Source organism: Stegostoma tigrinum, chromosome 38 (genome assembly GCF_030684315.1).
Source record: "Stegostoma tigrinum isolate sSteTig4 chromosome 38, sSteTig4.hap1, whole genome shotgun sequence".
Taxonomy (NCBI): domain Eukaryota; kingdom Metazoa; phylum Chordata; class Chondrichthyes; order Orectolobiformes; family Stegostomatidae; genus Stegostoma; species Stegostoma tigrinum.
This window is the reverse complement of record NC_081391.1, coordinates 1577925-1592114: the sequence shown is the minus strand read 5'-3', so window position 1 is coordinate 1592114 and position 14190 is coordinate 1577925. Positions and strand designations below refer to the sequence as shown.

Genomic DNA, 14190 nt, shown 5'->3' with positions numbered 1-14190 from the left:
CTCCACTGGCTGGAGTCATACCTACACATAGGAAGACTGTTGTGATTATTGGAGGTCAGTCATCTCAGCTGCAGGACAATTTTGCTGGAATTCCTCAGGGTAGTGTCCTAGGCCCAAACATCTTCAGTTGCTTCATCAATGACCTTCATAGAATCATAGAATCCCACCAGTGTAGAAGGGATTTGGCCTGTCAAGTCTGCCTGATAGAAAAACATCCTAGCCAAATCCAGCCCTTTACCCTATCCTCAAAAATCCACTTCAACCATGGCTAATCCACCTAACTTGCACATCCCTGGACACAACAGACAATTTAGCATGGTCAATCCACCTAAACTGTACATTTTTGTACTGTGGGAGAAATCTGGAGCACACGGTGGAAACCCAAGCAGACACAGGGAGAATGTCCAAACTCCACAAATCCTGGGGATTACCATTGACTAGAAACTCAACTGGACTCAACACATAAATACAATGGCTACAACAGCAGGTCAGTGGTTCAGAATACTGTGTGAGTAACTCACCTCCTGAATTCCCAAAGCCTGTCCATTATCTACAAGGCACAAGTCAGGAGTGTGATGGTATCCTCTGCATTTGCTTGGATGAGTTTAGCTCCATCAACACTCAAGAAGATTGATGCCATCTAGGACATAGCAGCCCAGTTGACTGGCACTGTATCCATAAGCATCCACTCTCTCTATCACCGATGCTCAGTAGCAGCAATGTGTACCATCTACAAGATACACTGCAGAAATTCACCAAAGATCTTTAGACAGCACCTTCCAAACCCACAACCACTTCCACTGACAAGGGCAGCAGGGACATGGGAAGAGCACCACCTACAAACTTCCTTCCAAGCCACTGTCCTGACTTGGAAATATATTGCTGTTCCTTCACTGTAACTGGGTCAAAATTCTGGGATTCCCACCCTAACAACATTGTCAGTCAGCCCACAGCACTGCAGCAATTTAAGAAGGCAGCTCACCACCACCTTCTCAAGGGCAACTGGAGATGGCCAATGAATGCTGACCCAGACTGTGACACCCACATCCCATAAATGAATGTTTAAAATCTAATTAAAAACGATGAAATGTCTTCTGTCGGATGGTGGCAGGTATTTTACGTCCATTTTAGGAAGAGAAAATGACTCCTATCCCATATGAACTAAAAACATCCCCCTTATTAATCTGTGGGTTCCTGCCAGCCACATCCAGAAACCTGCAAACACCAGCTTGTCGAAGTGAGCAGTTCCAGCATGCAGCTGACGGATCCATAGTGTATGTTCAGGCAGGCGTGGAGCTGGTTTACTAACAACAACACCCAACAGAGACTGGTCTCCATAAAGACCCTGTTCTCACACTGGACCTCTCTCATTGTGCCCACCTCCAGATCAGTTGGAAGTTTGTCTCCTTTAATTCGGAGTTTGTGAAGATTCCCCAAGCTTCTGACAGAGATTTCATGAATTGTGACTGTTACCACAATACCACTGTGGATACATAAGCACCTGACCACTAATGTGTAGCAATTCCCATTTCCAGGAATCTCCTCCACAGCCTCTATTTCCAGCCTCAAATACAACATCCCTCCTTGGACTGTAAACGAGAACGAAAGACGAACGAATATCTTTTTGAACAGTCATTGATTTTATTCATTGCTGAATTTATGAGAATACCATTCCCCCTACTGCAAACCACCACCAACTCCCACACAACCCCCTCCATCGCCTGGTGTATCCCTTTACTTCAAATATTTATTCAGTTTTAAAAGATCCTGGAAGTCCCTGCCCCTCTCTAGTAAAGTGTTCCTGACTTAATTAAACTTTCCCTCAATCTGACAGCATTTTAAAATGACGGCCAATCTTTGATTATCAAAAGGCTCTTGTCTTTCCCTGTTCAAAAACCAGCATAATGTTTCAAGCCTGAATCAAATCTCTACTTCCCATTCTCCTGAAATAACCGCTATCCCATTGCCTAGTCATCCTTTATTTACACATAGAAGGTCCTTGACTCTGGCACAGCCTCATCAGAGTTAGCACACAAAATGTGAGTATCTTTGACACCCTTGCTTATATCTGTCAGACAGGGCTCCCTGATTGGACCAGATTAACAGCGACAATCATATTCTATGAGGTCCAGCTGGCTGGCCTCGTTATGACCAGTACATTACAACTCCAGTGAACTAGTCCTTGGAACTCCTTGTACTTTTGCTCTGCACACCTAATACTCTTTTATAGCCTTAGGGCCTATTCAGATGGATACCCATAGAATTTAGGGAAAAATGGATGTATTGAAAGAAATTGTCTCAAATAACAGGTGGTAGGTAGACATTCTTAGACCAATACCTGCATTGATGTGGCTTTTCAGTTCAATAGCCTTTGTGAGTTACTGCTTCAACCAGCAGCATTATAAAGTTTTTGGATGCAATGAAATTTGGTAAAATAGTAGACAATGCTGAGGATAGCTCTAGGCTTCTGGGTAACTGTCTATGTGCAGTTTACACTTTCTCATTGGGTTTGCTCTGGTTTCCTCCCACAGTCCAAAGATGTGCAGGTTAGGTGAGTTGGCCCTGGGAAATGCAGGCCACAAGGCAGAAGTAGGGAATGGGCCTGGATGGGATGCTCTTTGGAGAATTGGTGTGGACTTGTTGGGCCAAATGCTTGTTTTGACACTGTGGGCATTCTGATATACCTCCAGATTTTTTTGGTTTGCTGGGACCTGGCAAACAGATAGTAGGAACTGCAGATGTTGGAGAATCTGTGATAACAAGGTGTAGAGCTAGATGAACACAGCAAGCCAAGCTGCATCACAGGAGCAGGAAAGCTGATGTTTCGGGCCTAGACCCTTCTTCAGAAATGGGGGATGGGGAGGAGGTTCTGAAATAAATAGGGAGAGAGGGGGAGGCGGATAGAAGATGGATAGAGGAGAAGATAGGTGGAGAGGAGACAGACAGATCAAAGAGGCGGGCATGGAGCCAGTAAAGGTGAGTGTAGGTGGTGAGATAGGGAGGAGATAGGTCAGTCCAGGGAGGATGGGCAGGTCAAGGGGGCGGGATGAGGTTAGTAGGCAGGAGGTGGGGGTGGGGCTTGGGTTGGGAGGAGGGGATAGGTCAAAGGACAGGTTGGGGAGGTGGAGCTGGTTTTGGGATGCGGTAGAGGGAGGGGAGATTTTGAAGCTAGTGAAGTCCACATTGATACCATTAGGCTACAGGGTTCCCAAGTGGAATGTGAGTTGCTGTTCCTGAAATTTTTGTGTAGCATTGTTGTGGCACTGCAGAGAGGTCCAGGATGGACATGTCGTCCGTGGGGGAGGGGGAGTTGAAATAGTTCGCAACTGGGAGGTGCAGTTGTTTTAGTGCGAACCGAGCGGAGGTGTTCTGCAAAGCGGTCCCCAAGCCTCTGCTTGGTTTCCCTGATGTAGAGGAGGCCACAACGGGAACAGCGGATGCAGTACACCACATGAGCAGATGTGCAGGTGAACATCTGCTTGATGTGGAAAGTCTTCTTGGGACCTGGGATGGGGGTGAGGGGGCAGGTGGCAGGGGCCACCTCCCCACCTATACTCTCCTCTCCACCTATTTTCTCCTCTATCCATCTTCGGTCCACCTCCCCCCCTCTCCCTATTTATTTCAGAACCCTCTCCCCCTCCCCCTTTTCTGATGAAGGATCTAGGCCTGAAACGTCAGCTTTTGTGCTCCTAAGATGCTGCTTGGCCTGCTGTGTTCATCCAGCTCCACACTTTGTTGTCTTGGTTCCTGTGTTGTTATGTTTCTGTGATGCATGAAACTTCAGACAGTTATGTTACTAACCTCACTACTCCCTATACGTATTCATCATTACACTTTTTACTCTTCTAAAGACCATACCCTTTCTATTTCTGTATTTTTGATTGGGCTAATATAGGAAAAGGCCTATTTTAAAACCAGGGGCAGTGAAAGGAATTGCTACACTTTTAAAAAGCAAATTACTGAAACTCCTTGTGGATGGTGTTTACACTGCTGCTTTGCTCAAGCAGTGGGAGAAGCCACTTGTAAATATCTCTCCCACATGGTGAGGTTGTGGGTGGGCTGGGTGTGTGTATGTGCAGAGTGTGATTCGGCCGGCAACAACTAACTGGTTTGTACAATTGTGACCATTCGTGGATGCCAATGACGTCATCAACCCGAAGAGAACATTCTGGTTCTTTGGAGACTGAACAATTTGTGGGTGTGAACAATGCAGGAAGTAACAAGGCAGTCTTTGGGCTGCTGAAAGGGCAAATGGTATGTGTGTATGTGTCTGTCTGACTGTCTGTCTATGTCAGTCTGTGTGTGCCTTCCTATCTATGTATATGTATGTCTGTGTGTGTGTGTCTGTTTGTGTGCATATCTGTGTATGTGTGTGTGTGCGCCTCTGTCTGTCTGTCTATGTATGCCTGTGTCTCTGTCCGTGTATCTGTGTATGTGCATATCAGTGCATGTCTCTGTCCTTCTGCAGTAGAAATACCTGAGAAAAGCAAGTAATTTTCTCCCACCAGTGCTGTAAACAGTTCCTTTTAAGCAATAACGAAGCGACTTTGCAGTGTGTGTACCCATCACCCTGTGCCTCCTGTGAAGCAGTGAAATGAGCCCAGAGAAAGGAGATTGAAGAACACAAAGACTTGATGTGCTGAAGGATCATTACAGTGACCTTGTGGTCGAGTGTTCTTGATCTGTGGTTTCTAGTTTTCTTCTCTCTCCGCCCGTAAAACCAACATTTGATGCTTGTCTTTATCTATCTATATGTACATTTAGGGATCTTAAAAGGGACTTGCAGTTGTCCAGTAGAGCCATATGTTGATAGCTCATAGCAGTTTACCTGTGATCAGAATTTACTGTTGTGTAATAAACATTAGTTCAGGAATCCAGTCAGTGTTTTTCTATTCACATGATCCCATCAGGCTGGCAAATTAGGGACTTCGCATACTTTGATGTCACTTCTCAAAATATTTAACTGTTGCTCTCACTTCTTCACATTAAACTGTATCTACTAACAAACTTCCCATTCCATAAACCTTGTCTCTGTTAACAATCCTCCTAAAAACATAGCGGCAGGAAAAGACCACTCAGCCCTTCAAGCCTGCCCTGCCATTCTAGATCATGGCTGATCATTGACTTCAATGCCATATTCCTGTGCTAATCCCCAAACCCTGATAGTAGCATCTAGTAATCTGTTGGTCTCTTTCTAGAATACATTCTTTGATGATACCACAGGCTTTGGGCAGAGTATTCCAAAGATTCACCATCCTCAGTGAAGAGGTTTGTCCTCATCTCAGTCCCAAATAGCTTGCCCTGTATTCTTAGACCATGATCCCCAGTTATGAGTCTCTCCAGCCTGTCTGCAACACCCTGTCTAATTTAAGAATTCTATCAGTAGCTATGAGATTGTCTCTCATTCTTTTAGATCACAAAAGTCTTATCAAATTCTCCTCACTGGACAGGCATGCTAATTCCAGGGATCAATCTGGTCAATCTCTGTTCCAATCATTCTTCAGAGGTTATTCCTTCTCTTGGGGAAGGAAACCAGAATGCTATGCAGCACCAAGCTGCTATATAAATAAAGCCAGGAATCTTTACTCTTGTCCTCAGATCCTATTGCAATAAATGCTAACATGCCTATTACCTTGCAAATTGCTTGCTGCATCTTAACATTAGCTTTCACTGACTCATCCAATGACATCCATTTGGACATCAACACTTCAAAATCTCTCAGCATTTAAACAAAACTCTGCTTCTTGGTTTAAGATTGAGTTTATTTTATGCCAGTACAACGAGAACTTTGTCGTGTCTCTAAGTAGATTGTTTGACTTATTGTTGTACCGTTATTTGGGAAGCATGACGTGTTTGATTCTGCCATTAAAGACTGGGCCCAGAACGTGGAAAGACTATGTTACTGTTTTCCAGGCAAATGACATTGGGGCAGAAGAAAAGCAATGAGTAAAGCTCCTGACAGCTTGTGGGCTCACAGCTTTTTAGGTTATTAGGAACCTCACTTTTCCAGAGACACCAGATACTAAAACCTCTCAAGAATTGATAGATTTAGTTAAGGAATATTACAACCCCAAGCCTCCTCTAATTCTGAGATGCTATCAGCAATTCAAGAACCAGCGGAATTTGTAGTGGGATTTTAACTTGGTTAAGACAATTGGCAGAGGCATGGAACTTTGGTTTAGTCCCTAAGGAGATGCTGAGAGACCATTTAGTATGTGGGATTACTGATGTAACCATGTAAAAGTACCTACTAGCTTAAGTCCAATTGGAAATTGAACAGGCACTCCAACTTTAGCATAGGAAAATGCGAGCAAGTGGAGCATACAAGTTGCAGGGTACTCTGATGAGAGTGTACACTGAGTTTGGGGAACACCACTTGAGTGAAGGCAATTGCATAGCCTCACTCAGGACATACTGCAAAATGAATCTAAGTTTTGATCAAATGGTCAGGATCCAGGCCAGCAATCTATTGTAGCTGTTGCCAGCAAGAGTCCCACTATACCGAAAATGTGTCAGAGAACTCAGGCCAGTGCACACCTACATCTGGTTTGGAACAGTTAAATTGCTTAGCAGCATCCCAAGCAGAACCAATCAAAATAAATATCTGGATAAATGGTCACCTGGTTCTAATGGAAGTTGATCCTGGCACAGCCATTTCAGTGGTGGCAGAAACAGTCTTTAACAAATTTCTCTCTGGAACCAACCTTTAAGTTTGTGCAAGACCTCAGCAATACCAGGGAGCCTTTACAGGTGAAGGGGACAACTTCGGTTCCAGTATCTTACAAGAAGCAGCTGGTTCAATTACCACTGATTGTAATAAAAGGCTTGGGCTAAAGCTGATTGGCTGAAATTGGTTGACAAAGCTTCGTCTAGATTGGCTCAACTCTTTTCAATTCAAAAATGGCTGCCTGAGTGAAGTCCTAATTACATACCTCAAACTTTCCCTGGAAGGTCTAGGGACTATCAAAAGAGCCAAGGTTAACTTGTGCATTGGCCAGAAAGCAATTCCATGATTCTGCAAGGCCTGCCCAGTGCCAGTTTTCTTTATTGGCTGGAAAGCAAAGGAATCATCAAACACTTGTGGAATGCAGCATCAATCATATCGATTGTAAGACCAAAGGGTTGGTTCACCTCTGTGGGGATTTTACACAAACAGTTTAACAATCGCAGCTGGATAAATGCTCAATCCCTCACAAAGAGTATTTCTACATGAAGCTGACAGGGGGGCTGTCCTTCATCAAGATGGACATGAGTCATTCATACTTGCAATTGCGATTAGATGAAGAGTCCCCAAAGTATGCTACAATTAATACCTGTTAGGGCTTGTACTGATATTTCAAACTTCCACATGGGGTACCATCAGCCTGTATAACTCTTCAACGGATGATAGAGAATATTTTACAAGGTTTATCCCAGGTCACCATTTATCTAGATGACATGCTAATAACAGGGCAGATCAATAAAGAGCACTTGGAGAGCTTGGACAAAGTCCTTAGATGTTTCTCACAGGTGGGTGTACCCCTTAGAAGGGAACAATATATGTTCCTTGCACACCAAGGTGACTTACTTTTGCTATAGAGTTGACAAGACTGGGTTGCACCCACTGGAAGATATAGTGACAGCAGTCAAAGATGCCCTGGCTCCCAAGGTTGCACCAGAGCTTAGGTCTTGCCTTGAGCTGGTGAATTATTACGGAATGTTCATACATAATCTGGCCTCCATCCTGGTAGCTCTTCATCAACTCTTAAGAAAGAGTCAGCCTTGGAAATGGTCCTGGAGCCAAGTCTTAGCTTTCAGGGAGATGAAGAAACAGTGATCATCCTCTAAGGTGTTACCATACTATGATCCCAAGAGAGATTTGGTACTGACATGCAATGCCTCCCCATACTGCATCGGGATAGTATTAGCTCATAGGTGACCAAATGGAGAGGAATGCCCAGTAGTGAATGCATCTACGATTTTGGCTAATGCAGAGTGCAAATATGTCTTGATAGAGAAGGAAAGTTTGACAGTCATTTTTGGAGTCAGGAAGTTCCATCAATATCATTACAGATGTAAATATCTAATAATAACGGACCACAAACACCTGCTAGGTCTACTTAAAGAGGACAAGCAGTGCCAAGTAGCAAATGCAGATGTATGAAGCCACCACCGCACCCCCCCCCCCCACCCACCCACCAACCCCGGGCACACACACACCCAGTGGTACTGCCACCAGAGGAGTCTGTAGCGGTTTTAAATTTTCTGGAGACACAGCCGGTCACAGCTGACAATGTCAGACTTTGGATGTAGAAGGATCGGGTCCTGGCAAAACTGAAACAGCTGGTGGTGACGAGGGATATCAAAGGGCCATCAGAACAACCAAAATTTTTTTCCTATTCATTTGTGGGATGTGGGCATCGCTGACTGGGCCCAGCTTTTCTTACCCATTCCCAGTTGTCCTTGAGAAGGTGGAGGGTGAGCTGCCTTCTTGAACCGCTGCAGTCCTCCTGCTGTGGGTTGAACCACAACGCTTTTAGAGAGGAAACTGAAACCATTTTGGATCTGGAAAGACCAAATCACAGTGGAGGACGGCAAATTATCACGGGGAGGAAGAGTGACTGTATCAAGCAAAGATAACTGCTGGGTATTGGCCAAGCTCCACCAGGGTCATCTAGGGGCTTCTAAAATGAAGATATTGGCAAGAAGTTATGTTTGGCAGCCAGGACTGGATATGCACATAGCTGCATTGGTAGGGCAGTGCCGGAGTGCCCACAAAGACAGAGATAAAGGGAACTACAGATGCTGGAGAATTCGAGATAACAAAGTGTGGAGCTGGATGAACACAGCAGGCCAAGCAGCATCTCAGGAGCACAAAAGCTGACGTTTCAGGCCTAGACCCTGCATCAGAGAAGGGGGGATGGGGAGAGGGTTCTGAAATAAATAGGGAGGGGGGGGAGGCGGACCGAAGATGGATAGAGGAGAAGATAGGTAGAGACAGACAAGTTAATGGGGCAGGGATGGAGCCTGTAGAGGTAAATGTAGGTGGGGAGGTAGGGAGGGGATAGGTCAGTCCAGGGAGGATGGACAGATCAAGGTGGGGGTGCGGGGTGAGGTTCGAAGGTAGGAAATGGAGGTGCAGCTTCAGGTAGGAGGAGGGGACAGGTGAGAGGAAGGACAGGTTAGGCAGGCTGGGATGATCTGGGCTGGTTTTGGGATGCTGTGGGGGAAGGGGAGATTTTGAAGCTTGTGAAATCCACATTGATACCATTGGGCTGCAGGGCTCCCAAGGGGAATATGAGTTGCTGTTTCTGCACCCTTCGGGTGGCATCATTGTGGCACTGCAGGAGGCCCAGGATGGACATGTCGTCTGAGGAATGGGAAGGAGAGTTGAAATGGTTTGCGACTGGGAGGTGCAGTTGTTTATTGCGAACCGAGTGGAGGTGTTCTGCAAAGTGATCCCCAAGCCTCTGCTTGCTTTACCCAATGTAGAGAAAGCCACACCGTGTACAGCGGATGCAGTATACCACATTGGCAGATGTGCAGGTGAACATCTACTTGATGTGGAAAGTCTTCTTGGGGCCTGGGATGGGGGTGTTGCAGGAGGTGTTGGGGCAAGTGTAGCACTTCCTGCGGTTACAGGGGAAAGTGTGGGAAGGTGTGGGGGGGGGGGGTTGGAGGGGAGTGTGGAGTGGACAAGGGAGTCACGGAGAGAGTGGTCCCTTCGGAAAGCAGATAAGGGTGGGGAGGGCAAAATGTCTTTGGTGGTGGGGTCAGATTGCAGATGGCGGAAGTGTTGGAGGATGATGCATTGGATCCGGAGGTTGATGGGGTGGTATGTGAGGACGAGGGGGATTCTGCTTTGGTTGTTATTGCAGGGCAGGGGTCTGAGGGATAAGTTGCGGGAAATCTGTGAGACACACGGTCAAGGGCATTCTCGATTACAGAGAAGGAGGAAGTTGCGGTCCTTGAAAAATGAAGACATCTGAGATGTATGGGAGTGGCATGCCTCATCCTGGGAGCAGATGCAGTGAAGGCGAAGGAATTGGGAATAGGGGATGGCATTTTTGCAGGTAGGCGTGTGGGAGGAGGTGTATTCTTGGTAGCTATGGGAGTCGGTGGGCTTGAAATGGATATCAGTTTCCAGGTGGTTACCAGAGATGGAAATAGAGAGGTCCAGGAAGGAGAGTGAGGTATCAGAGATGGTCCAAGTGAACTTAAGGTTGGGGTGGAAGGTGTTGGTGAAGTGGATGAACTGTTCGAGTTCCTCGTGGGAGCAAGAGGCGGGGCCGATACAGTCATCAATGTAACAGAGGAAGAGGTGGGGTTTAGGGCCAGTGTTGCTACAGAAGAGGGATTGTTCCACGTGACCTACAAAGAGGCAGGCATAGCTTGGGCCCATGCAGGTACCCATGGCCACCACCTTTGTCTGTAGGAAGTGGGAGGAATCAAAAGAGAAGTTGTTGAGGGTGAGGACGAGTTCGGCTAGGCAGATGAGGGTGTCGGTGGAGGGGGACTGGTCGGGTCTGCGGGACAGGAAGAAGCAGAGGGCCTTTAGGTTGTCTGTATGAGGAATGCAGGTGTATAGGGACTGGATGTCCATGATGAAAATGAAGTGTTGGGGACCGGGGAATTGGAAGTTCTGGAGGAGGTGGAGAGCGTGGGTGGTGTCACGGACGTAGGTGGGGAGTTCCTGGACCAAGGGGGAGAAAAGGTACTAGCAGCAGCTACCCCGCATTTGTGGGAATGGCCGGGTAAACCCTGAACTCTGTTACGTGTCAATTATGCAGGTCCTTTCATGGGCTCAATATTACTCGCCATTGTCGAAGCCCATTCAACGTGGCTGGATGTGCATGGAGGTCATTCATCAAACACGGGGACGATTTAAAAAAAACTGCACGCATATTTCGCAATACATGGACTCCCGGGAGTGCTAGTCGCAGATAACAGGCCATACTTTACCAGCAGGGAGTTAAGAGTATTTCCCAAAGTTGATTGGTATTTGACATATAAGAACAGTTCCATACCACTGGTTTGGCAGAGAGGGCAGTGCAAACTTTGGAGGCAGGCTTAAAGAAACAGCCTACAGCTTCACTAGATTCCAAACTGTCCTGGTTCCTGTTTGATTATACGACCACCCTTCATGCAACAACAACAGAGTTACTGATGAAGAGAAGTCTCCACACCAGATTAAATCTGATCTTCCTGGATCTGCCTCGCTCATAGTTCCTGACCACTGACTGAATTTGAGGTAGTTAATCTAAGGAGTGTGACTGCTTCCTGAAATGCAGTATCCAAATAACTCTTCCCCTCCCTGATGTGTCACAGTGTTCCAGTTCATCAACTCTGAGCCAGAGTTCCTCAAGCAATCAACACTTGCTACAGGTATGGTCACAATGAACCACAATGGGGTTCCTCCACTCCCACACCGTGCTGCTGTTTTCTACATTCTTACACTCAGTCCCTTATTGTTTCCTTTGGAGTATCATTGTCAAAGTAGTGGCCCTGCAATACTGCTCTATCTTTTTTCTTTACAAGCGTTAGTAATATCCACCCAGTATTTGAAATGCACTCTCAGCAATGCTGCGCCTGCATAATTGAAGCATAATATCCTTTTATGTTCACTCCCTTTCATAATAAAGGGCTGCACCTCTTTAGCCTTCCTGATTACAATCTGTGCCTTCACAGCAACCTATTGGCAGTCATGCACCATCAATCCCTGCACTTTGGAATTCTGTGTCATTCTCTATTTAAATAATAGTTTTTACAAAAAATTCTTCCTGCCAAAGAGAATAACTTCACATTTTCTGATGTTATATTCCACTTGCAAAATTTTAAGCCCATGCACTCAATCTATTTGTATCACTTTGTATCCTGTTAGGTCACCTTCACAGTATATGATCCTACTTATCTATGTGTCATCTGCAGATATAGACACCATCCCTTCACTTCCCTCATCTAAGATATTTGAAAATTGTTACTGTTCCAGCTTTTCTCTTTTTATCTTGCCGACTAAATGTCTCCTTATTCATTGGATTATACAATTGCTATCCTCACATGATTCCACTTTCAAATGTGTACATACAACATGTCTCACTAATGGTTAGGGGAAAAGCAGCTGTTAGTGAGAAGGGGCACCAATATGGCACTGAAGTATCTATCAGGATATCACACCTGACTATTGTATAGTGAAGTCTCTCAGCATAGGCAGCAGGTTGAGAGCAATGCTGAGGAATCTCCCTTCTGATCATTCCATCATCGGTAACTGTTGACTGTGTGCACACAGACTGCTCAGTTACTGTGAAAAGCTCAAGCATCCTGCAGGATAACATTGGGCTTGGATGAGGCAGCTTTTCTGGACAGACTGACGCACAGTCGGGTGGGTGGATGCGTGAGCTGCCATTATACACCTCACAGCCTCAAATGACGGAGCACAACCTTGAAAAGCAAATAAGTAGAAAGAACATTCCAATCTCCTTTCTCATGCCTGAGCAATCCCAGCATCCACAGCTTAACTGGAAGGACCCTGCTCTGTGTTTGACCCTTTGGTCCTAGATGACTCAGCTGGTCACCCCTGAGGGGAGTTTTGGTTCAGGGAACCCAGGCCTGCTGGAGAGCATCCTGTCGAAATGTAGGCTCACCTCTGGCTTGGACCTCTACAGTTGTCAGCATCACATAAAGAACGGGGCTGGAATCATCTGGAGAGGAAGCTTCTGGGGACTCTGTGTGTGGATCCTCCTCAAATTCCAGAGAGAGCTAGCCAAAATTGGCTTGAAGTTCGTGGTGGAGAATTGTTTTCCAGCCTGGAGGCCTGTGAGCAGCTGTGTGCCATAAGGTTCGGTGTTGGGTACACTGCTTTTTGTCATTAATATAAATGGTTTGGATGTAAATATAGGAGGTATGGTTAGTAAGTTTGAAGATGATAAAAAAAATCGATGGTGTATCAGACAGTGAAGAAGATTATCTCAGACTAGAATGGGACCTTGATCATAGAGACCGAGGAGTGGCAGATAGAGTTTAATTTAGATAAATATGAGGTTTTGCATTTTGGTAAGGCAAGCCAGGTAGGATTAGTAAATGTGAGGGCCCTGGGGAGTGTTGCTGAACAAACAGATCACGGGGTGAAGGGGAATATTCTTTGAGAGTGGAGTCACAGGTAGTCAGGGCGGTGAAGAAGGCATTTGGTACAATTGCCTTTTTTGGTCAGTGCATTGAACACAGAAGTTGTGAGGTCATATTTTGGCCATTTTTTGTATACTGCATACAATTCGGGTTGCTCTTCTATCGGAAAAATGTTGTTACACTTGAGAGGGTGGAGAAATGATTTACAAGAATGTCGCCGGGCCTGAAGGATTTGTGCAATTGGGAGAGCTCAAATTGAGCTGAGACTATTTTCCCTAGAGTGTCAGGGACTGATGGATGACCTTACAGAGGTTTATGAAATGATGAGGTATGGTCTTTCTCCCAGGATAGGGGAGTCCAAAGAGAGAGGGCATAGGATTAAGGTGAGAGGGAAGTTATTCAAAAAGGGCCTGAAGGGTTACTTTTTCACACAGAGGGTGATGCGTGTATGGAATGAGCTGCCAGATGAAGTGGTGGAGGTTGGTACAAGTATAATATTTAACAGGTACCTGGATAGGTATGTGAATAGGAAGAGTTTAGAGGGATATGGGCAAAGTGCTGGCAAATGGGACTAGGTCAGATTGGGATGTCTGGTAGGTACAGATCAGTTGGATTGAAGGATCTGTTTCTGTCCAGTATAATTCTGTGACTCTATAAAGCAGGAAGTTGTTGGCACCACCCTACCTCCCTGAGAGCAAGGGGCACTTGCACTGAGGTTGAGGTCCGTTGTCTGTCCTCTTGCTGAGCACCTACGGCTACAGCACTGGAGTGCAGGACCATTAGCATAGCTGGCAGACACTGAGGCCACTGGACTGGGCTCTTCATGATGGCCACTGACGTCTCTGTGGAGATTGCCATATACACATGTGCTAGAAACTGCACAGACTTATAACATTAACAAATTCCTCCATCTCTATCTCCTCCAATAAGAGCAGAAAACATTTGAATTATGATATTTCCAAGTGGAGAGATGCAGTGGTGGTGTCCCAGGGATTAAGCGGGAGAGCCACAGTTCTTTTTAATGAATATTAATGATTACTGAATGATTGATTGGGTATACAAGGGAAAATTTCAAAGTTTGTAGATACA

At 45.7% G+C, this 14190-nt stretch overlaps 1 protein-coding gene across 1 annotated transcript in view; it reads right to left on the bottom strand.

Annotated features, from left to right (window-relative positions):
- The window catches only part of LOC125446949 (beta-1,4-mannosyl-glycoprotein 4-beta-N-acetylglucosaminyltransferase-like), a 61090-nt gene that overhangs the window by 41866 nt on the left and 5034 nt on the right, over positions 1 to 14190 (bottom strand). The window lies entirely within an intron of this gene.